This window comes from Chroicocephalus ridibundus, chromosome 8 (genome assembly GCF_963924245.1).
Source record: "Chroicocephalus ridibundus chromosome 8, bChrRid1.1, whole genome shotgun sequence".
Classification (NCBI taxonomy): domain Eukaryota; kingdom Metazoa; phylum Chordata; class Aves; order Charadriiformes; family Laridae; genus Chroicocephalus; species Chroicocephalus ridibundus.
Window position 1 is genome coordinate 49,374,371 of NC_086291.1, and position 24,826 is coordinate 49,399,196.

General features: G+C 52.1%; 1 long non-coding RNA gene across 1 annotated transcript in view; it reads left to right on the top strand.

The window, feature by feature from the left end:
• LOC134519901 (uncharacterized) overlaps window positions 1–24,826 on the top strand; it is a 109,461-nt gene that overhangs the window by 81,775 nt on the left and 2,860 nt on the right. The window lies entirely within an intron of this gene.

Consider the following 24,826-nt stretch of genomic DNA (forward strand, 5'->3'; position numbering starts at 1 on the left):
TAGGATGCTGTAGGTGTGATGCAGCACCAATTATCTTATGGCGTCTGCGTTGCTGTGCTTTGCTGTGTGCTGAAGACAACTGAAACAAGGCCATTTGAGAAACAATTCAAGCTTTTTACAAACAGAACAGAAATGTAAAAAAATCCTTGAAACACATTTTGAGCAAATCCTTTGATTCAAACTGCAAGCTTGAAATGACAAATGGGAGAGAGAAGCTTCAGGAGAATCTCTTGTCTATCACAGATCCTTCATCTCCCTATTGTCATCAATAAGGAAGCAACAATGATTGGCAAACTCTAATTACCATTTACTCTGCAGAGCTGGGCACAGGCAGGGCTGTGCTTTGTGGTGCTTGAGGAATAGCTGTCACAGCTGTTACAGTGAATATGTCTTTGTTAAGTTTTTCACCTTCTTTAGCTTCCAGTTTGCCCAAAATTAAATATTGGTGTTATTCAGGTGGGGCTTTCAACAAGGTGTTGAAAGAGGACAGCTCTGCAGCAGGTAAATTTATCATTCTCCTTTCCACAACGTCCCTGTCCACGGGTACTATAGTCATGAGGCCCCATGGTTTTTGTAATAATCACATATTTCTTCCTCTTCTTTCTACATCCACATTGGTGGGCTGGACATGTTCCAAAAGTCCTGCCTGGTCCCTCCTCTTATGGCCAATAGTGATGACTTGCTGCAGCTCACAGGGAAAGTGTTGCTGTTTCTGAAGATTTACTGTCCGCCCCTGAGTGTGCTTTGTTGAAGGATGAGTCTGGTGTTCTTTGCTTTCATTTTTTTCAGGCTGATGACTGGTTTGTCCGTGCACAATCCTTTGATGCTTCTTCATACAGACAATTATGTGCTGCTGGTTTGCATGCACAGAGTGTGAACGGGTGTGTGCTCTCTGGTGACTGTCAATTGGCTGGAAATTCCGACAGGTTGGTGAGGATGAGACTCTCTCTCATTGCTGTCTGACTGAAAATTTGGCATCTCCTTGGGTTCAAATGCATTTGCTGTGTTTATCTCCTTCCAGAGCCTTGTTATACCAGGAGCATCTGTTCACCCACCAGCTGTTAGGAATGTAGATGCTCTAGACATACTGGGGAATGGACTCCAGAACAGTTCTCTGAACAAAGATTTAACTCCATAATGAATTTGTCACTTCCTTATTGGGCTAAACAGTGAATACCAAGCAACAACGCATTACTGCTAGTCACTGTGACATCCCTCTTGGGGTCAAGCAGACCAGCAATCCAACTTCACTGATTGTGAGCTGTCAGTGTCTTTTTTCACAAAACACCTTACATACTTTCTCATAGATAAAGCTTTTCTGTTCAGTGCTTATTTTTGTTCCTGTGCTTTATGGTTCACACGTAGTACTCTTCCCATCTCTGTTGTAGGCTTTAGTTTCATTCATGCAGATACATTTGACTGCTTCCTGGCCTACCCATTTTCCCTGCTGTTTACTAGTGGGTGTGGATTTAACCAGAGATGTATAGGTGCAACTAGAGGAACCTTGTGGAGATGCTCCTGAGTTTTCACTGGACCACATGACTCTCCTCTTTAATACCCTTGTTTTAGCTGCCTGCTCTAGTTGTATTTCTCCCTCAGCCCATCAGATACTTCATTTCTCTCTTGCAAGATGCTCAGCTGATAAGCATTTTAGCTCTTCGCCAGACAGCGTGTGCGCTTGTTAGCTGCCAGCCAGCTGATCATGATTAGACTGTAGTTTTGATAGTTGTTTCCTGTCTTGCAAGCCTGAACAGATGGCATGCTACTCCCAGTGCAAGCTTTGACTTTCATAGTACTTCATGGCTTGGCCAAGTGGCAGTTGTGTAGTCTATACATGTGAAGCTTCTCAAGGGGATCCTTGCAAAGGCAGAGGAGCAACTATGTCCTCTAAGGACCCTGCAGAGTTAGTATCCACTTTAGAGGAGTGCTGGGATTGCTTTGTTTGTTGGATGCGGTCCTACAAACTGCGGTTTTGTCCCCCAGCTTATAACTCTGTTGCTAATATGCCGTCAGTATCATATTCAGGCTCTGTATTTTTGAGAACGAATAGTGTTATGTCTGATAAGAGGTGCTACTTTTGGATTTTATGTTATAGGATTAACACTCTGCAGAATGGATGACATCAAGACCTTTGTAAGAACCAGACAAGCAGGTCTTTTTCTGTCATAAAGAGAGGAATCAATCATTGTTTGCCAACAAATGCTACACTAAATTGGTGCCTGTCTGCATGGGTTTAGCAAGGGACTAGAGCTGGTTAGAGGGCAAAGGAACGTGGAGCCTACAGAGGCCTGATAATGGGTTTGCTCCCTGGATTTCCAGATCTTCTTTTTCTTGGGACAGTTTCAGTTCTACCATATCGGGTTTTGGTATCAATCTGTCCGTGTTGGACCCACAAGCCTAAGTAGATCTCTAGCTACTGTACAGGGTAACTTGTCTGGGCTCCTTCTGTCCCTGGCGTATGTGGGGCTTGCATCAGCGACAGGAGCCCTCTGTGCCCCCCTGGCTGAGGATGCCGAGGAGGCGGGGAAGGTCTGGTGGCGACAGAGCTGTCAGGAAGAAGATCTCCCTCAACAGTTCAGTGGACTTGGGAAGCAATCTGACTGCCTTGCAAAGATCCTTGAAATGAATAATTATCAAACATGGTCACTGTCTGCCAAAAAATAACATCTCTCCAGCACCTAGTCCTATAAGAAAACAGCTCCTTCTTATGAAACAATAAGCTTTCATCTCTTCATTTATTGCATTGCATGAGAACAACTGGCAGCCTGCTCGCATGAGCCATTTTATTAACTAAATCTCATTTACTAACTGGGAACAAATTCCTTTTACTTGTAGCTGCCGAATACAAATGAGGTTGGGCTTCAGAGCTGCCCAGGTGCCAGGCAGCTTCTTTGGCCCATTTGTCCTTGTGGTCAATGGCAGTGTCACTCTGCCAGTAATAAACCTCTCTTCTGATGGGCCCTGCTAGACGTGAGCCCAACTTAATGAAGGAAGACCAGACTCACTGGGAGACCCATCTCTGTGTGCCGAGTTGGAAGCAGTCTGTTCCAGCTCAGAGGAACACCTTACCATCACTGGCAATCATTTTTTCCAAACTGTGTGCCCTGCCCAAGTAGCAGAAAGAGAAAGCTCAGCCTTGGAGCAGGCAACTTCCTAAGGGCAGCCGTCAGCCATGTCCTGTGCCCAATCCTGGCAGGCATATCTGTGATGACATAGCAATGGAGAAGAGCGATGCTCTTTGAGCTGTGTGCTGGGCGCAGCAAGGATTGCCCCAATTACACCCGCTTCTGACAAGGGCCATCCGCTCTACTGCTCCTGATCCAAGCGATGGCACTTCCACCCCTTTCTCAGGAGAGGTTTCCACAGCTTGTGGACACTTATTCCTCCTCCTGCAGCATTCACAGCCATGTCTTTCCCTGTGTTCTTCCACCCGCTTTGGGAGCCCTCCCCTGGCACAGGGGGATCAGGAGGAAGCAGGATTCTTGCTGCGGCGCTAGGGTTGTGCTTGGTGTCCGTCCTGGCATCCAGGTCTGCCAGTGCCCAGGCTAGTGAAGCCAGCTGCCCATGCAGCCAGAGATGGGCTGCTCAGGTCATTTGTAGCCAGAGCTGGCTTTCCCTTGACAGGGCAGCCCACTAAGCGCAGGGTGTAAGGGCTGTCCCCTCTTACTCCGGCTGCCCTTTTGGAGCAGGGTGATGAGCCCCACGGCTCTGCTGGGTGGATGCCTTGGGCACCCCCAAGCTGTGGCACAGCGCCTGCTGCAGCAGCGGGGACAGATCCCCTCCTCAGGACAGACCAGAGGTGGGCCAGGACAGGCAGACCCCAGGTGGAGGATGAGGGGGAAGGGATGTCTATTGGCAGGTCTCCATCCTTGGCTGGTCTAGATGGTGCCCGGATCGCTCACCTTCCTGAAGCCATTCTGCTAGCTCTCCAGGTGATCATTTTCCCCGGGTAGCGCCCTCTTAGCTCAGCATTTCCAGCTGCTCCCTGGCGCAGCAGCTTGGACGCCTGCTCCTCTTACATCCCGTGCCTACATACAATTCCCTGACAGTGGGTAGAGCAAGCTTTCTTGAACAGACCAGCACTCGCTCCTCGAGAGAAAGTCACTGTGCCGGCGCTCGCTCTCTGCCAAGACACAGTCACTGTGCAGAACATGATGGTGCCTCTCGGCAAAGGCTTTGTCAGGAGGCAAACAGGCATGTTTGGTTTTGAAATCTCCGGACAGGACGAGTCTGGTGCCAGTGTTTGCTTCCTCTTCATACCCACATGGTTTAATGGTTTCTCCCAAGCAGGAAAAATAACAATAAAGATAATTCTCTTAAAACTGATTATCTGAGAGTACAGATTGTCAAGCTTTATGCTGTTGGATAAATCAAACTAACTGCTGAGAGTTAATTTGTCTGACCATAAAGTGGATTCAATAAGTGTAAAACAAAACTAATTGGTTCTCTTCCATACAAATTTAATCATACTATAAAATGTGATCAATGCAAATAAAAAGCATTGAGTAGGTTAAGTGTCAAGAATCTATAAAGGAAAAAATGGCTTATGTGCTTTCTTGCAGGAATTGAAAACTGGATAGGTTTCCATCTTTGTACTAATCATCTCACGATGTGGTCCTAGTCTGAACATACTGAGTGCTGGCGTCTGCGCTGCGCCTTGTGTGTGTCAGAAGTAACTTGTCCCTCAGTCTTTGTAGTTTCTGTTTTTTCCACGGGTCAAAGCTTTTGGTGGAATGGTACGTGACTCTTGTGGATGCTATGCTTAGACACACAAACCAGATGAAACACACTGAGCAAAATGCAGGCCAACAGCCCTTGCCTGTGCAGGCTCCCCTACAGCAAAGGGGCAACTGGCACCTCCAGGAGGCCCAAACGCGGACCCTGTCCCAGAGCTGATGCCAGGCTTGGGGGTGCATGCAAGGCACCAGGACTTCTGCTGCTGTTCTCTGCTGCACCCCTGCACCCTTCCCTTCCCACCAGGGAGTGGTGGCACTGCTGGGACCCAGTATCCTTGCCCATGTGAGCCCCCTCCTCTGGGCTCTCCTTACCTCTCTGCTCTGAGAACAGCCACCTGCTGATGATTTCTTCAGAAGGACTGACTTCATGGCCGTGACAGGCCTCCTCAAGGGACTGAGGCACTGCCCAGACCTTCCTGACTCCTTCCATACAGAGCAAAGCTTCAGCTGAGGATGGGAAGGAGCACTGTGCCATCTCCTGGGGCTCGCTTGGTGTGCACTCTATGTGTTGAGCCTCTTCAGTTGATGAGCAATTGCCAAGGCAGCCATCTGGTGAAGTGAGAGGAGGCTGCCAGGACAAGAACTACGGCTTTGCCACAGCATCCTGACAGTGGTTTAGGGAAAATCAGATGCAATCAGCCAAACTGAAACCTTTTAAATTAATCTGTTGAAAGACCTGCTGCGAGAGGCTGACATAGGCTGTAGTTATGGTGATGGCTGGAGTGTGGCTGAGGTTGCTGCAGTTGCTGCTCATGCGGAGAGACACTAAATCCCTCAAATATGCAGGTTGCCAAGAGCTGACATCTTTTCTAAACAGCATCTCCTCAGTTTCCCCATGTGGATGTCCAGCTTGGGCAAGGCATGGAGGAAGACACCTACAGCTCAGTAAAGAGGAGAGATGGGGAGGGAGGGAAAGGAAAGGAGCAGCTCGAGACATCTGGGAAATTAAAGATGCAGCTTCCAGCATGCAGAGTTCCTGCTGTGGAAATTGTCAGAGCTGTGGAGGGAGAGAGAAATGCCAAAGCTGGAGGTGAGGAAGAGGAGCAGTTGCAGCACTTCTCCCAGCTCAGGCCTCTTCACCAGCCTTTCTGGGGCTTCAGGGGACACGCTCGGGAGGGCAGGGGTGGCTGTCACTGCACACAGCCTCCCTCCCCATTTTGGGTCCCAAGTCAGGAGTGTTGGATCTCCTGATGGGAACACTGGGGTGATGAGCGGGCTGTGAACCCCAGCGGTGCAGGGGCCCTCCAGGGCAGGCGGGTGCTATCCCTGCGTGGAGCTGGAGGCAGCCCTGCCCAGGGAGATTTGGTGACCCAGGACCCCCTCCATCCTGCCTGACAGGTGGGGGCTGTGGGCAGGACCCTCTGAGGAAGCAGTTGGCTTGCAGTGAGCTTCGAGTTCACTGCCGCGGCACCCTCATGGAGGCCTCTGAGATCCCAGGAGAGATGCGGGATGGGAGGGCTGGGGTCAGTGTGGGGATGACTCCCCCAGCCCTGAGCCAGGAGGGAGGACTGGAGGAGCCTTACAGAGTCGCATTCAGTGCCCTTAACCCAGGGTGGCAGTGGCGCTGGTTTGTCTGCTGCTGCCCCACCATCAGCTGCTGCCCCTGAGTTTCCAGGAGAAACACATCTGGAAGCCACTCGCTACGCCAGGCAACCTGTCGAGCCTGCTTCCCGTCACCTCCTTTCTCCCGCCTCCCAAAATTCTGAGGTTAAGTTCTAGTATCTCATAAAACATCATGTTCATATCGTAATTTCAGCCTGCAGGAAAGCCTTTTCCATGCAAGGGCCAGGATGCATACAAATTGCTGCTCTAAATCTCCAGCTACAATAAGGCAACTTCAGATGCTGACAGTTTACTTGATAAATACCTAATATAGCTTAAATAATTATTTAATGCGGACAAATGGAAAAAAGGAGCATCCATATGCGGTGTTGTAATAAATTACAGCTTGCAACTTGCTGGGCAATAGCAGCAGCAGCTCTAACGAAGGTCTCCACCACGGCCTGGGAAGGAGGGCTCAGGCTGAGGACTTACAATGGGAAGACCCTGCACCCTGCCAGGAGCTAATGGATATTGGGTGGCAGACTAATGGGGGATGAAAACCCTCTGCAAGCCCAATTAATACAGTGCTGAACACCTTGGCGGAGTAAATGATTAATTTGTCCTGCTGCTTGCCCCTTGGTGGGGCCGAGTGCTGGCGCAGGGGGGCAAGTGCAGCCCCAGGACCTGCTGGTGCTGCTGGGAACTGGCCGTGGGCTGCGGGCAGAGGGGCGTCTCCAGCAGCATCGCCCAGGCGGGAGCGGTGGGGAGCAGAGCGGGCGGCCTCCATGCAGGCTCTCTGAGCGGCACCTTTTCCTTCTCCAGCTGGCTGCCGTGTCTCAGAACTTCTGCGCCCCGTGTGCGAGCGCTGCTGGCTGCCTCGGCCTCCCGAGCAAAGCCGCGCGGGGCTTACAGAGTGCGCTGCCTGAGCTTGGGTTAACCTGGAGCGGGCAGCGAGCATCGTTCCCCGCAGGTGGGCGCAGAGGTCGTCAGGTTCTTGCTGTAGCCTGGAGGGAAGTGTAAAAGCGCGTTACAAGGCAAATGGCTCCCTGTAAGCTGAACAAGCTCCCAATGCCAAGGGCGTTGCTCTGCCAGTAGCAAAGCGTGCTCCCTTCTGGAGCTGCTCGTGCCCCGCATTCCCAGGCTAATTTTGTGGTTTTGACGAGCGTAGCTCTCAGTCTTTACCTCCTTTGAGCTCCATGGTCAATGATCGCTTATGGGTTTTTCTTTGCTTTATATGCTCAGTGGTATTTCGGGATGCGTGCGGATCTCCTCCGTGAGCTCTCTGACAGATTACAAGGGCTGCACTTGACTGAGCTCCCGGTGTTCTGCCGTGTCAGCCTTGCAGCAACAGAGGGCTGCGGATACGCGCCTTTGCATAGCAGAGGATAAACACAGCGGCAGAGATGGAAGATAAGTGGCAATAAAAAGTAAAATGTGGAGTGCCCGCCCTTTAAAATATATTAGGCTGTTTATAAATAAAGCTCTGTATTTTTAGGATGTATGCGGAATTGTTCAGCCTGTAGCCCTTAAGGAATCTGACCTTGAAGAGAAGAAATACATCTGTGAGCAGCCTTCGAAATGTTCTGGGAACAGACAGACAGAACAAGCGCTCTTGCTTATTATTTCAGCAGTAGGTGAGCCTTGTTAGGCTCGTGTGGTTTGGGGCCTTGTTAGGCTGGTGTGGTTTGGGGAGGCAACTCAAGCTCCAGGACTCCTCTCGCTATCAGATAACTTCAGCGTAAAGCCAGAGGCAGAGAACTTGAGGGTAAAAATACTAAGTTTCTGGCGAGATTTCCAGGGATCCTTAACTCCTGGCAGTCAGGACGGTCTCGGCTGTGTTGCTTCCTCTGCTGGTCCGGGGCAGACAAGCTCTGATGGTGTGAAACTGAAGCAGACAGTAGCGCGCAGCCTGGTTCCCAGCACCTCGCTCGGCCCTCCTGTGCTGCAAAGCTCTTGCCTGGCAAGCTCTGCTGTGGGGGTGTGCAGTGCCAGCAAGGCTCCTTCTCTCACCTCTCCTTCGGGTAGAGCATCTTCTGGGATGCGGGAGCCTTGCTGTGCTTTACCTCCCCTCCAAGGGCGGTTGGAAACGTATCTCCAACCTTCTGTGTCAGTGCCCTACCTGCAGCAGCAGCCTGTTTGGGGTGAGATGGACTTTCTTCTGTTACTGGAGCTCTTCCACTTTGTGTAGGGTAGTCAGCTTTTTGGTGGGGAGACGGAAAGAGCTCTTGAGCAGGTGACGTAGTCGGGAGTGAGGAGAGGTGGTTTTTGGATATTGGGTTGAATGCTGAGGAGTCAGATGCCTTTTCTGGACAGGCAAAGTTATGGCCCAAACTGGCAAAAGCAGCTGCTGATTAGGGATCCTTGTGTTTTCAGGCAGCCTGGGGTGAGATCTGGGTCTTATCTGCTGCTGGAATAACTCTGTCTTTCTAAAGGATGAAAGGCATCCTTCCAGCCTCTGTTTTCTGGAAAATATGAAAAACAGTGGCCCTGCAGATGCCTTTAAGGATACTGAGTGAGAGGAGACAGCTGTGAGGTGAGCCTAGGGATCTGAGCCGTAGCCTTCTTATTTTAAATTTGTTCTTAGAGAAAACACAGGTGACTCCCTATGTGGAGGAATAGCCACTGAATCGATCCCTGCACGTGCTGATGCAGGGAGCCAGAATCTCCATGTGCTCTGGGCTCCGGCAGAGAAAATGTAAACAAACTCCAGTTTTATGCCTGACCAAGGAGATGTAAATCAAACATGTGTGTTGAAGCCTTTTAAATGTTTTGACATTTTCCAATCCATCAAGGCCTTTAATTGTATTTTGAGTGAGTTGCTCTATATGTAAATACCAGTTAATGTTGAAATTGTTTATAGCCAAATTGTCTGTTTATGCAAATTGTGTTCCAAGATCACAGAGCTTCTATTGCAGAATAAAAATGTCTCTTTTATTTAACACTAGAAATGTTTCCTTTGCCTGCTGCGGCTTTCACAGACAGCGTGGCTCTTCTGCACTCCCGGAACATGGTGGAGGGTGCCAGCCCCCACGGGAGGGCAGTTTCGGCAGCAGGCAGGGGAACGGCCAAGCTTGGGACGTGACGGCTGCTCCGATTGCTTGTGCTGCAGAGTTAACTCCCTGAACCCGGTGCCCTGGGATTGTGTCAGTGCCTGCCTTGCCCGTGGGCTCTGGTGCCCTCCAGGAACCTTGGGAAGCCGGCTGGATCACCCCGCTCGGCTCCAGCAGGCGTATCAGCGGTGCCCAGCATGCTGCAAACACTTCCCTCTGCCTCGCTGCCCGGCTAGGGCTCAGGCAGAGCCTCTCGCTGGCTCGGAGCACTCTTGTGCTCAGGTGAGGACCCGCCAGCTGGTGGGTGGTGTTCTCTGGGATTCCTCTGTCTGGCTCTAGTGTTAATTCGAGATTCTGGTGCAGAAGGCAGCAGGCATTAAAAAGCGCTCCTGCTGGGTGAAAAATGAAGAGAAATCAACATGCTGCTCCTGCTTGCTCTGTGCCTAAGCAGTAATCAAGATCATCACCTGGAGATAAATCTCCTCCTGCCATCAGACAGAAGAGGAGCAGTTACTATGGGCTTTGCCTCCAGGTTTTTAATCATGGGGGAACACATGCAAATTAATGGCTCACCTATGATAAGAATCAATAGAGCTGGAGTGTTTGCAGGCTGCGACTCAGATGCGCGATGTGTCTGATACACAGCCAAGGGAGCAGAGTTCACATGGGATGCAAGCCTGCCTGTACAGCTGCATGCAGAGACTCTGATTGAATCCGGCCACCGCTGGAGCTGGCCTCTGTGTCCCGGGACCACACTCCCTTTCTCCTGTATTTTTCAGTCAAAGAGCAGTGTTGATCTGGCCTTTGTATTTGCCTAATGTCAGCATTCCTCAGGGAATACTGCAGAGTAATAGCAAGCTGCACAGCCTGAAGTTGGGCTCCCATATTATTTCTTCATTAATATTTGTTGTTCATAAATATATATTCACTCCTATTTATCACAAGAACACCAATTACCAACCATAAATTCTAACTGTGGGGAATATTTCAGTCCAGTTTTATTAAGAAGTGATTTTTAAAAATGTTGCTGAGGCTTTTAGCCAGTTATGTGCTACTAAATATTTAAATCTGTATCTCTTGCTGCATGCTGAATTACAGCAAGGGGATATTTAATGCTCCCATTTCTCCAGCATAAATCTGTGAAAGATTGACTGGAAGAAAAATGCAGTCATGAACAGCCCACATACATGCTGAGTGCTCGCTTGCGCCGTACATCCACTCGCCGTACAGGCAGCGGTCCAGCCTGGAGCGGGGGAATGCCTCCCGCATTCATTCTGGGGGTCACCCCACCGTGCCGTGCTGGGGGGGAGCAGGGACAGGGTGCTGTCGGGGCAGGGGACGTGGCAGAGCCACTCTATGGCTGCAGAAGCAGCCGGCTGTGCTGGTCTGGCACGTGGCTTTGCTGCTGTCAGCCGTTATAAGCTACGAGTGCCTGGAGGCCTGTTACCCACCAATTAAACTGTGAGTCTTATTGTTCGACCGTGAGCCTGGTTTACGATATGAAAAGCTTTCGACAGTTAAATAGTACTAATATTAACCACTCCCGCATGGGCTCTAACAGTCTCCCCCATTAAAAGTGTGATTAAGAAATTAATTCATCTGGAAGGGATTGGCATGCGGTGCTAAACAATGGAATAATGATTTTTTTTTATTAAGGCTGAACCCCTGGCTGCGTGGAGAGAGGAAGCCCCGTAGCTCATGCATGATGGCTACGGCAGCAGCTAAATGTGGTGGGAGGACCAAGCCCCGGTAGGGTGCCAGTTGTGGGTTCACAGGGGCGGCAGGAGGCAGGTCAGGACAGCAGGGACGCTGCAGAGGCTGGCAAGGAGGACGGGCTGCCCTGGCCCACTGTGGTGCTGTGGGGCTCCCTGCAGCAGGTCCATGCCGAGCCGAGGGCTCTCCGCTGGCTGTGGGGGCTCTGCCCTCCAGCCGCTGCGGAGACTCGGCCAGCCCCGCAGGGATCAGGTCGCCAACCTCTCTGCTTTGTGGCCCCATGTAATGCCTGTACCATCCAAATTAGCTAAAAAAGTGGCACTTCAGGGTGCTGCAAAGCAGTGATGCAGTATGTGCGCTCGGCAGGGGAGGAGCTCCTGGGTGTCCCCATCAAATCTCCTGTGCAGCGCTGCCAGGGTCAGGGCTGCCTGGGCTGTCCTCACTATGCTCCGACGCAGCTGCTCCACCGGCACAGCCTGGTGCCTCCCCAGCCCTGGGTTTGAGGGCTGGACGGTGCTGCGGGTGCAGATGTGGGGCTGTGGAGCCCATTCAGTCTGGAGTAGGGCACTCCTGGCACTGCGTTAACCCGCTGGAGAGCTCAGCATACTACAAATGGCAATTAAATTCTGCCAGACATGGTAGAAGCTTTAAAGTCCGTCAACATCTATTGGCAGGTGACTCTAAAAAGCTGTCATTTGCTTCTGAAAAGCAATCAGAGATTACCCTTAAACCGCCCATGTGGGGATGAGCAGGGTGCTGGGTCTGGCAGTTTCACTCCCGGCATCCCCTCTTCCTGCTGCTCCTCTCACCTATTCTCTTGCTTCCATTTTCTGAACCTGTGGTGGTTTATGGTCTTTGATGTGTCTTGCAAAAGCTGAACCACCTTGGGGCCCAGCGCCTCTCTTGCCCCTGCCATTTGTGTCCCAGGCTTGTCCCCGGCTCTTGCTCTGCAGCAGGGGGGCCCCAGGTGGCCGGGTTGCAGGTGAGTGAAGGACGGTGCTGTATGTTGCTGTGGGAAGCGCACACTTCCAGAGCAAGCTTCCTGATTGAGGAAAAGAATCAGGCAACTCCCCTTCACCCCTGGAAAATGCCAAAAGCAGAATGAAAGGAAAAATGGCTTGTGCGACTGCCTCCACGGCGGAGCTGGGGTCTGTCAAGCCGGGGTGGAACCCCTCTGCATAGGGGCACTGCTGGCCAGCCAGGGTGGAGGGGGCCACCAGGGAAACGTGCTGTTTGCCCAGCACAGCGCACACTGGCAGACTCTGCAGAAGCATCTTGCTGGCTGCTTCCAACCATCTCCCATCCTGGCAAAGAGCGAGCAAGGGAGGGAGGGAGCAGCCTCCAAAGCAGAGCTGCAATGCTCCAAAGAGCTGCTGTTGTTGGAGACAAAGGAGGGCAGGGAGGCTCCTCCGTGCCTTGAAGGAGTCACTGTGTGAATGCAGGCAGGAGCCGCGTGCTGCACTTGCCTACAGACACTGAGAATATTCATATTGTGATTTATCCCATTCTTTTTCTCCATTGATTTTAATTAAGTTCACTCTCTCCTGCCAAGCCTGGGGAACACAAGCAAAAATTAAAAATACTGAAAGCCAGCTTGCTTTGCACTGGAGTCTTCCCAGCCTTCCAGAGAACAGAGGAAAAGGGGGCCCACACCACCACACAGGCATTTCCTGCGCTTTGCTAGTCCCCAAATAATAAACATAAAATTAAAATCCTGTTAGGAGAATCACAAAAGCTATTACATCTCAGCAGCTGATATTGACTCTGATCAAATCTTTTATGTGATTTCACAGCATTCTGGGCTACTCACCGTGCGCACCCTGATCATGTTAGCTGTGGCTTGGTTTGGTTTTTTTCTCTCCCTCAGTGAAACAAAGCAAAAAGAATGACAAGAAAACCCAATCTAATGTTGTGATATAAGTTTGTGTCACACTTTTAAAATGAGCAGCAGAGTGGCTGTATCGCCTTTGCAGACAGGGTCCTCCTGGGAGCGGATGCTCGCTCCTGCGTTGAATGTGCTGCCTCATCCTGCGCACCACATGAGCTGCCGGCTTGGGAAGGCCCCATGGGGACGCTGGCCAACGAGGATTTTATTCCCTGTATCGTGCCCGTCGCTCAGAGCACATCAGTGATGCCACTGCTGTCCAAAGCGGGTAGCAGGGATGCTCTGTCGTGGCCCTTGCATGAAGTAACGTATGATGTTGTACTGGTGCAATGTACAACGTTTTAAACAATCTCGACTTCTGTCCATCAACATCTGGTGCCCGTGGCGAGGTGGGGGTAGCACTGAATGGCAGGGTGGCCTGGTGTAACCCCGCTGGAGGCAGGGCAGGATGGACCCAGCTCTGTGGAACCGCAGGTCCCTGCAGCAGGAGCCGGGCAGTGCTTCCCCTGCCACCGCTGGTCCTGCCCAGGGCAGGTGGCACCGGGCGCTGGCTCTCTGAGCTCGAGGGAGTCTGCTCAGTACCTGTGCTCAAAAGCATCTCGTTGTTTGCATTGCTTTTATTCTTACAATAAATATTGTGATAGACACAAAGAGTACCAGAAATGAGATGAAGGTATCCCAGACCTGCATCTCCACATATTTATGTAGCCACAGCTTGTGCAGCTATGAACAGAGAAAGCAAAAACAGGGAAACTTTTTGCATGTCTTTTCCAAATATCACAGGCAAGCAGAAGCAGTCCCCAAAAATAACCCAGCTTAAATCAGAAACTGGTTTAAAAAACCTGCATTATATAGATATCTATCTTCGTGCTATTTTTCAACAGTTGGACTCATTCTTCATATCAGATAGGGTGATAAGAGGATAAAGGTACCTCTTATTCAACTCTAATTTTAATTAATATGGTCATCAAATTGGATATGAAAAATTAGGAAACCTCAGCAAAAATTCCGAAGGGATATAAAACAGGACAATTTACTGTTTGCCGATCTGTGCTCTCCTCTAGTCATACGCAGTCACGGTGACTTAGTTTTTGATAGATGTCTGGAAATACCTGCAGCAATCTCTTTACAAAGTTTAATGACCTTGGGTCATTTAGTTTTTGAAATATTTCAACTACTAGGGAATAAAAATGGCAAGACTGTTACAGTTACACTCCAGAAGGTCATATCCATCTACCTTTGGCTAAAGATCTGAATTCCCTCAAAGCCACCACCATCCAACGGAAGATGAGCCTGGCTTGTTTAACTTGCTGCACGCCTTGCCCAGATGGATAATTGGTGAAATCCCAGGGAGGAGATGATGTTTCACGGTGCTGGCCATTGGCTCTGAGGGGACAGAAACCGACCACACTCCATTTTCTCACATCTGAACCCACTGGTTATTTCAACAGAGCAGGAGTGTAACATCTCCCAAGGACAGGGTTAAATACACGAGGGGAGTGGGGACAGGGGAAGCTCACATGGTCCCACAGCCAGAAGGTTCACACCACCTCCATGGAAACTTCAAGAAGTCTCCTGCAGACTGTCCCCCCGCCTCGTCCCTGCAGCTCCCTGGGGGCCAGTGCCAGCTCTGTGCCCCATGTCATTGTGTCCTGCCCCAGAGCAGCCGCTCAGGCTGCCATTTCACACCCCAGCTGGGCTTCCTGGGAGCTCCTTTTGGAGTTGGAAAGTGTTTTTCCTCTGCCTCTTGTTCTTCTTTAGCAATATCCTTGTCTTGCCGGTGCTCGCAGGGTGCAGCTGGGTGTTGGCACTAGGGAAAACGGTACACGAACGGTTCGTGGTAGTGGTTTTGTAAGAGGTCTGGTTGCTTCTGTCATGACTTGAGCAAGACAGAAAGTGGGCACGCTTGCCTCTTCCGCGGGAAAATGCTGGTTTGACTGGTTGTATTTTTGGCAGTGTGTTCCCAGTTGGAAAGCTGAGGTTAGTCCCAGTTAAAAAGCCTTGGGAACTGCTCGCCCCTTGTGACCACCTAACGTGCCATACATAGCTGTGGCAGAAGAGCACCAGTCCAGATGCTGGAAGCTCTCGCACATTTTCTGGATGGAGGCGATCTCTGCAGACCCCTCCTGGTGCTGCAGTGCTGCTGGTGGCTTCCGCTGCCCCCCGACACTTTCTGAGCTGCAGCACCCGCTGGGCACAGTGAAGTGTCCCAGATCTGAGGAGAGGAGCTGACAAGTGTCACAGAGACGAAGGGACTGGAAAACAAGTGTCACCAGCTGTGACCATCTTGCCCTGTCACATTTGCTGTATGCACACCGGAGGGCACAGCTGTGCCAGGGACTGGCTCCTGCCAGGGCTATGCAGGGGTGAGCACAGGGGGGACCACTGCCACGATCCTGCTCGCGATGCCTGGGGACAGCCACAGCTGGGGGACAGCCACAGCTGGAGCAGCAGGCTCACGGCAGGCCTGAAACAGCAGACTGGGGACACTTCCCCTCTGGCAGAAAAGCCAAGAAGAGAGAGGAGCCCACAGAAACGTGGGGCTGTGGGTGGGGTGACGGGGGCACAAGGGGCTGTTCTTCCCTGCCTGTCTGTGACCCGCGGTCAGAGCCAGCCCTGTGGGCTGCGACACCCCAGTTCATCACTGCAGGAAATGGAAAAAGCTGATAGAGAAAAGTTGCCTGGGACAGCCACCGTGGCAGAGCTCGGGGACACCAAAGGTGCCAGCACCCACAGGAAAGCAGGAAAAAAGTTAAGGGTGCTGCAGGCAGCGCTGTCTGTCCCCGGCAGGCTGAGGAGTCTCCAGACTCCCTGGGACACAGCAGATGCAGGCAAAGAGCAGGGGGATGGATGACAGCCAGATCCTTTCCATGTTCGAGCTTGGCTCTGGCAGGAGTGATGTGTGTGGGTTGGAGACTGCTTGCGTTTCCTCCTGGATGTGACTTCCCAAAGCACCTGCCATGTGGCTTGGCACAGAGAGCTGGGACGAGACGGGAGAAGTGAGGGGCACTGGCAGCCCCGGGCTGGCAGCGCTGGCACAGGCTGGGCCGGCTGGTGCCCAGCGGCTGGGCCAGCTCAAGGCAAGGAAAGGGCCCAACAAGAAGGTGCTGATGGTCCTGGACGGGAGGTTTTGGGGGGGTGCTGGGGTCAGTGGGGACACACTGGTGACACCAGGGCAGGCGGTATGCTGCCCACTTGGATGAGTGTGTCCTGCGCGGCTCTGTCTTATTACGTAAAAAATCGACTTTGGCATAAATATCAGCTGATTCTGTGCTGGCGTTATGCAAACAAGGTTCTGAGTGACAGAGTCTTCATTAAGCACGTTTCTGGAGTCCTCTGGCTGGCCCTTGTGCAACGTCCACAATGGTGGTTGCAGACAGACAATCTGGGGCCCAGCCTTTGGATTAAGCCATGAAAATGAATTAATTATTCCTCACTTAATCTCAGCCTTTGTATCGTGTATCGATTACGTTATGCAAAAAGGGGATGAAGACGTTGTCTCAAATCAGTCTCTTCCGGAGGGAGGGAGGTAATCTGGCTCCTCCTGGCCGAGGGAGATGCCCTCAGAGAGCCCCTGTCCCTCATCACCAGGAACTCACGTCACTCTCCAGCCGGTCCCCTCTCTGGATGGAGGGACTGGTAGGTGCCGCTCCACATGAGGTGGCTTGGTCTGCCTCCCTCGGACTGCCAGATGCTGCCTTGGGAGGTGTTGATAGGGGCCACGTCCATCTTGCAGTGGCCAGGCAGGAGAAAACCTCTCCAAGTCTTCCAGGGGTGCCTGGACTCTGGGGGAGGCAGCACTGCAAGTGTCTGAGCCCTGGAGAGGAGCCAGAAGGACCAGGCTGAGGGTTTTGTGCAGGAGCTGTGTTACAATGAGGAAACAAGGGTTCAGAGTCTTTCAGATGAGTGTTTGCTAAATGCAAATGCACGTGTGAAATGCAGATAAGTGTGTATTAAACCTATCCCAGCCCTCTCAGCAGTGTGAAGTGCCTGGAGCCTGTTTGCTTTGTTGCGGCTTCTTTGCTTGCTAACTGTTGAGCTCTGCTAATCTCAGAGGAAGCTTTTGTGGGGACAATCAGCCCCTCTAACCAAGGGTGACTGGGTTAACGGGAACGTCTTAGAGCTGCCGGGAAAGGGAACCTGTGCTGAGGTTTGCTGTGTTTGATCCTTTTCTCTCTTTGGTGATGGTCTGCTGGAGGAATATCCCTTGTGGGCTCTGCAAAGGCTCTTTTCTTGCTGTATTTCATGTTTCCATTGGCTGTAAGACAACGCTTCAAAACCAGGGATAAGCCCAGCCAGTCTAGCTCTTGACAGAGTCCTGTTGTCTCTCGTACTGTTGTCACTTGATGAAGGTGGCCCAGGAAGCAGGGCATCGCTGGACCGTGACAGTCTGACCAAATCCTGTGTGCTTTTGGGGGCGAACTGGCCGTTCTGAGTGCTGCCCGACGCCTTCCTGGCCGCAGGGCCCAGTGATGGCACCTACAGCTCAGGGCATGGTGGTCACATCAGCCTGCCGCAGTGTGCCTGGAGCTCTGAGCTCACCCTGCCATCATGGCAAGCCATTATTTACGCTTTCAGACAGTGCTAACTCACAGATAATTAATGTCAGAAAGCTGCTGTGGTGCCATTGCTAATAGCTCAGCAAAAGGAGACGCGTTGGTCAATTAGCAACTATCTGATCTGACAGTACCAGCAAAGGGCAGATCCAGCTGCCAGCCCCCTTGGCTAATATCGTTAAGATTAGAGGTTCGTCAGGGCTCTGGGTGGGGAGAGGATGGGAACCATGGGAGGAGGGGAAGCACCTGTAGGCAGAGCCTTTGCCCCATGCTCTTTGTGGCTTCTTTTGGGGCTGGTCCAGGCACTGACTCCCTGGCCCGGGTGCGAAGGTGTCAGCATCCTGCTGTCCTGATGTGGGAATGTGATGGAATTGCGGAGCATCATCTGTAGTGACAGACTGCCTTTTCCTAGGAGCTAAGCTTTGTTCCTCTGGAGAAGCCCATGTTATGACTTTTGCAATATTGGGGAAGTATTAAATTAGAAAGAGACCTCTGAGCAAAGGAGAAGTAATATCTGCATATGTGAAGGCCTCCAACTGCAGGCACAGCAATATTAGAGGATTTGTGAAGTTTAATGCTATTCTTTCATCCCGGGGCTGACGCCATAAAATGAGACACCACGATTCACTTGGAAATAAAAATACATGCAAGATGTGGGTAGAGCTGTAGTATCCCCTCCCCAGGGGGATGGATCTTCAGCTACCTGAACTGCTGTTTGTTGCTGCAGCTCAGACGCTGGGATCTTTCCCCGGAACAGCGTCTGGTTAGCTGTGGGAGATGCCCGATTTGCTTATAGCAGCCTGCGCTGCTCTCACTCCTCAGCTCTCGGAAGGGTCGGTCGGGGACGCCAGTTCAGTAGGGGAGAGCAGCAGCGGGGAGCTGGAGGGAGCAGTGCCTCGAGTGCCAGCAGAAAGGAGCACCAGCTGCCAGCCGCTGCTGGAAAGGCCACGGGAGAAGCTGGGGGTGGCTGGGTGGGTGCGGAGAGCAGAGTGAGGGTATGCGTTATTTCATGTCTGCATACAGGTACCAGCCTGTGGACCCAGCATTTCTGCCTGACACAGGCTGGCGGGTCTGCAGATGAGGGATGGATCCCTCCTTCCTTCAGCACCGGCTAGGCAGAAATTCCCCGTGCCCATGAGGTGCCTCAGAACTGCCTGAAATTGTACGATCACCTGAAAACCAGTTCCCGGGAGCCCCCCATGCTGTGCTGGGGGACTGGTAGGTGCTGCCAGAAGGAGGAACGCTTTTGGAGCCACCATTTCCTGCAGGACTTGGGCTCCCTGCCGCTGGCAGCAGCCACGAGTGCTGGTGCCACGAGCGCAGGGACCTGGCGAGGAGCTGCCGCCTCCGCAGGGCAGCTCTGTCCTTTGCAGCGCTGTGCGCGTCTCTGTGCCATGGTCCCTTTTTTCCGCCATTGTCAGAGGGATGTTGGTGTCAGTAGCTGGGATTATTTTTGCTTTCCCATAGCAGGAGCCTCTGATTACAGCCGGTCTCCTTCAGGAAATTGATACTTTAATATTCAGTCTCATCCGATGAGGGCTAAATTTTATTCCTAGAATAACATTTAATTAAGCACTCCGGCTCTCCGTCTGTGATGCACCAGTGATCTGCACAGATGCACTTACCTTCATCAGCTCTTTTAAAACCAGCTGGAACGGAAGTTAGAATAAACTGTAAAATTTATGGGCTGTTCCCTCCCTTTTTAATTAGCACCGTAAGTGTGTGACAAGAGGCCTCGGGCCAGGGGAAGGAGCCATTTACTTGTTTACTGGTACCTGTCTTGCTCTGCAGCCTTGTCCAGCAACATCACCCCCTAGATGGAGCTCTGCAAAAACATTTGAAAGCAAGAAAGCAGAAGTCTCCTGTTGCCCTGCAGCACCCACCCCCCCCCTCCCCAAACCGGTCATCAGAAAAATCTTGGGTTTGACCTTTGTGCTGGGGTGGGAAGGAGCTGATCCCATGGTCAGCAGGCAAGGATGGGGCAGCCAGGCCCCTTCGGTGGGCTGAGAGCCGGGTGGGATCTGCGGGGTAACGGCTGCCTCCATGGATATCGGCTGGGTGGCACCGGCTGCTGAGCAGTGTTGGCCAAGAGGAGCCAGTGCTGGAAGCGGCCAGGACTGGGCTGTGCCCTACCAGTGGATCAGCTCTGTGGGCCAGTGCTGTGCTCTCTGCTCTGGCCATGCCTCTCAGCTCTCGCCCTGGCCCTGGGGGCTCTGGGGCAGTTCCTTAGTACCAGGACTGCTTCACTGAAATCTATAGTATATCCCTGCTTTCGACCTCCCCTCGGCTTGCAGGGGGATCGGCTTTTATTTTGTCAGCTCCTCAACAGCAGGATGCCCCCTCGTCCCTTCTGTGAGTGCGCTCCAGCACACCAGTCTCTTTCTGGCATCAGGGGGCTGTGCTCCAGGGATGATGGGATGGTGGCATCAGAAGAAAAATGGATGTTTGTTGTAGACTGGTGCTGCCTTTGTGCCTGAGCGGTTTCTGCCTTGCTGTGCCATGACCGTCTCTCCTGCCCTCACAGCTCACAGCGCTGCTGGCCCCTTGCCTTCCCCCATGGGCTCTGTGCAGTCCCACTCAGCCTGTACCGCTAGCTAATGGATGGTTGATCACTAGATGGATACAGAGCTCGGATGCAAAACCTGGCATTTCACAGGTTCCAGACCAGAGGGGACAGCTCTGCTTATCCAGTCTGACCTCCTGCCAAAAACCTGCTGGAGCAGGAGGGGCAAGAGGAAGCAGCTGCCCAGGAGGGTCTGCAGCAGAAAGAGCTAGAAGGGAAAGTGCAGCTGGTTCTTCGAGTGCACCCATTCAAAAGCCCAGCAGATGCAAGAGGCAGTCAACTGAGCAAAGTGATGGGGATGTCCCTCCTGATGATTCCTTCATTATCAGCCAGAAAATCTTAGACTGTAAGTAGCCAAAATGTGTAAATGACTGGAAAAAAAAATCTGCCTGTGTCATTTCTTGAAAGGGAGATGAAGAGAGATGAAGACCGAGTGTCAGGGCAGCTGATAAGGCAGTGGAAGAAAGCAGGAGAGAAGCTGAGCAAAGCAAGAGGAGTGGGGGCCCAGGGCTGAGGCAGCGCATTTTCGTCCTGCAGAAGAAAGTACCCGTTGCATCACGATGGTCATTACTGGTTATACAGATAGTGAGATGTTACAAAAAGCCTGGGCAGTTTTGCAGGCTGCGCGAATGTATCCAAGAACAGTGGAGGCTGAGGACGGAGTTGGAGGTAGGGAGCCGTGCTGTGGGAAGGGGTGGTGTGCCTGAGGTGCTTCCCAAGGCTCCCCGGAACTGGACCCCCTGGAAGTGAGGAGCAGTGGGAAGACAGAGACCACAGCAGGGAAGGTACTCTGCGGTGCAGGAGAAGGGGAAGCTCAGTTCTTCTTATGCCTAGCTTGGAGGCAAATGAAACGAGTTACTCCTTTCTCTTTTGTTGCCTCTTGGGACATTTCAGGAAATCACTCCGGAGACAGCCGGTATGAATCTCTGGCACGCAGAGCTGCATCAAGCTTCCTTGGTATCACTTGCACCACACAAGGACTGGCGCAAGCAATTTCTACTTTCATGAGTATCACGCTGAGACAGGTGGAGATTTTCCTCCTGAGGGACTGAGCGCTTGAGTAGCAGGGAATGACTGGTGTCTGGTCGGGAGAGCTGGAAGAGCCGGGCAGCTGCTTTCCTCAGCGTGGTACAGGAGGTCTCGCACACGGTGCTGTGCTGCCTCATGGCCACAGGACGCTGGCATATCTTTCCACCTTATCCCTTGCTCTTGCCGGTGCTATTACTCCTTTGGTTTCACAAGCTCTAAATTCACTCACGAATTTTATATATATATATAAAAGACATACTGTCATAAAATCAGCTAGCTGAGCATTCCCCAATGAAAATGAAATGCTGCTGCTCCTCAGAAGAAGTGCTGGTTCTGGATCGTTTGTCTATTAAATATTTGGCAAAGTCTGAGTGCAGCCCTGGTGTCATCCTCCCCCTGCTCAGCCCCTCCCAGATGGAGCCCCATTCCTGCACCTGTAAAGGCGAAGCGTCCTGTGCTAGAGGTCTGTGCTGCCACTTACGGATTGATCTTTCTTGCCACCAGAGCTGGGCAGTTTGAATTTGTGCTGGTGGATGTGTTTGGCTTTGCAGGGGCAGGGCTGTGTGTTTCATCGAAGCAGGGAGTCTGCAGAGCCAGCCCCGCGTGGGGGGGCACAGCAGGGTCCTCGCTGTCCATCGGGATCTGGGCTGCAAGTCTGCATGGCAGAGATCCCACCAGCGGCCCTGTCATCTCGACTGCGGTCCATCCTGTAATGATGCTATTCATAGAGAACATGGATCTCCTGTGCCGGGGCTCGGGGGCTCCGGAGCGTTTATAAACCCAAGGAAAACGCTGTGAATTCTGCAGCATTGACAGGCAGTCAGAAAGATGTTGGATCCGCTGCTGACCCTTGGGGAAGCGGCAGAGGTTGGTACAGTGCTCGGAGACTCCCCGGAGGGTTGCAGTTAGTGCGTTTGACTCGTACTGCAGCAGCAAAATGTTCTGCTGTCTCAAAGCAGCGCTGGGGGAGCGAGGGCAAGAGAGCTGTGTCTGGCCTGTTTAACAGGCAGGAGCAGGAACGCGGATGTCACTTCAGACAGCCGCTCCTGCTGCTGCTGTGCTCTTGCGGAGCACGGCTGTCCCCTTCCCCGCCTGCCTTCGCCCTGAGCTCCCAGTGCTGCGGGGGCGAGTCTGGTCTCCCTGCCCCGTGTCCCCTGCTCTTAACGTTGCTTATCCCTGTGCTGTTCCCATTGCAACACCACAGAGGCTCTTCTCGGGGCAGCTCGAAGCTGCGATCGCTGCCGGCGGTCTTCCAAGAGGCGGCTGGGTGCAGCTTTTGCTTCCGGATCCCATAGCCATGGAGACAAGGGTGCACCGCAGTGGTGCAGGTGCCCAGTACCATTACCCTCCTCATGGTCTGACTTTCATGCCGACGTGTCTTCAAAGATAAAATGCTTTGATTCTCCCTGAACTTATGAAGGGTTCTTGTACACAGCTTGCGATGGGGCAGCTCAGAGAAGCAGCTTTGTTTGGCCAAGTCTCCACAGTTCCCTTGTTTCCGATGCAGAGCTGATGGTAGGGAAGTGGGATACTGCCACCATTCCCAGCTCACACAGCTGTCTGGGCATCTAAAGATGCAACCTGAAGTGAAACCAGGAGCCAAATGGCAGCTTGGGGGCGAGGTTGGTGTGTCCTGGAAGTGCTTGACAAAAGCTTCTGATGCCTGAGCGAGTGGTGAACCAGCACAGCAAGGAACCTGGACTGGCTGCAAACAGGAGCTGGTGCACAGCCCAGATCCCTCTAACAGCTTTCCCAGCACTCCCTGGTGGACCGTGCTGATTTTGATGGGCACGTAACACAGTTTGAGGCTTATTCTATTCCTAGAAAGAATGAAGCTTTGGAAGATCCCCCCGAACCAAATCCAAACGGCAGAATGGTCAACTCTTGTCAGTGTCAATGCCACTGAGCAGCCGCTGGCAAGGACAAAGGGGACGGGGTTTGCAAATTCAGCTCTTGGCCTTTTTGGGGCACCTTGGCTGCTGTGCCAGCAGGTAGAGGAATGTTATAGCTGAGCCTGGAACATTTTGCAGAGGCATTTCTCTTGGCAGGTTTATGATTTTTTCTGCCTCAGCTGGGAAGCCAGCAGGACTGAATAAATCTCCAGGCCAGCAAAAGCCCAGGATGTTTTCACAATTGCCAGGATTTTATTAATTTACAAGTACATTATTGAATTTCTTCCTTCCTAACAACAGCTTTCACTTAGATGGGGAGTCCTTTAGTGTGTTTGGGTGTGCACGCTAGGCAAAGCGAGTAAAACTCGGCAAGGAAGTCACGTGCCAAATATTTGTGCCATTAATGCCAGTAAACTGCAAATGCGATAAGATGGATTTGGTGCTTTCATTTGTCAGGTCTTGCAGCACTTTGTAGAAGGGAGGACTGCCTGCCTCCCCCATGCCCTGGGGTGCCTGGCCCTGGAGGGGAGCTGGCCCCAGCATCCACCTTGTGGGCCAGAAGGCTCTCGCGCAGTCTGCAAGTTCCACCAATGCCTAGTGCAAGAAGAGGCTCTTCCTTCATTCTCCTTAAGTTCTTTGTGTTTCTGGCCACTAGACAATTTAATTTGGCATCTTCGCCTTTTCCCGCTCAGCAGTATGACCTGCTTTAACGACATACTGGTACCTCCCTCGAAAGGATCAGCGAATCCCCAGAAACTGAGGAAGCTGATCCATTAGTATGACATTTCCCACTGCTGCTGGGGTGAAACACTGCTGGTTTTAGCTATGCCAACCCCTTCCGTAACAAGAGTTAAATGAGGTACTGAGACCAAAGCAAAAGAGCGGGGCTGTTTTAGCCTGGCAGATGGCGCGTGGGCTGACTGTCAGGATTACAGTCCCTGCACCTCTGCCTTAAGGAGGGGTGAAAAGCCAGGAGCTGAGCTTTCCCCTCGGAGGTGGGCAGCACATGAAGCAGTGCCTGCAATCACCTGTGGTGACAGTGGCTCCGCCTGACTCAGGGAGACAGCAGAAGCTTCACCATCCATGTCTTCAAACCCATCTTTGGTGGGTTGCTGTGCCCTTGCAGCGAGCAGTTTCGTGCCTGGGATCCAAGCACACCCTTTGCTAGTGGCTTTACACAACCTCTCAACTGAGTTTCTTTCTATTGCCCACTTAGTCAAGGTGGGCAACAATTTTGCCCAAATTTAGCTTGTATCTCTGTTCCCATTTGGGTCCCCTCAGCCATGGTAGGCATCTCCTCTGTGCACAGGCAGGAGGAGACTGTCCAGCCCCAGCTGCTCCTGGGTTGTGGGCGTTGTGTCACCTGCAGCTCCCGCTGCTGTGCATCCGCAGGAGAGCAAGGGGTAGCAGTTCAACAATTTTGTCTGCAAAAGTGATGGGGCGAGTGCAATTTTAAAGTTCTTTTCTATACATCAACAGCTGCTGTCCCAGATGCATCTTTTTCATTCTTGGCGTCTAATTTACCTTCTCTTGTCCTTAAGGAATACCTTCTCCAGACCTCACTTTTTCCCGGTCCTGGTCTCCACCACTCTTTTCTTTTCCTGGCCGACATTTTTTACAGCTCATCCATCCTCAGTGGTGCTCTCAGTCAGATTCCATGTTCTGCCACAAGCCTGCAGGGACAGTTAGTGCCTTCACGGGCTGCCTCGCTCTGTGTGCACAGTGTCCTCTCCATGCTAAAGCCAAGGCTCCATCCTGCCGTGATGTGTGTCCAGGATTACATGTCCCGTCCCCTGAGGTGGCTCTCTGTACGGCTGCTTGTTAATCCTAAGCGTGGTTTTCTGCTAGTGGTTGATGCTG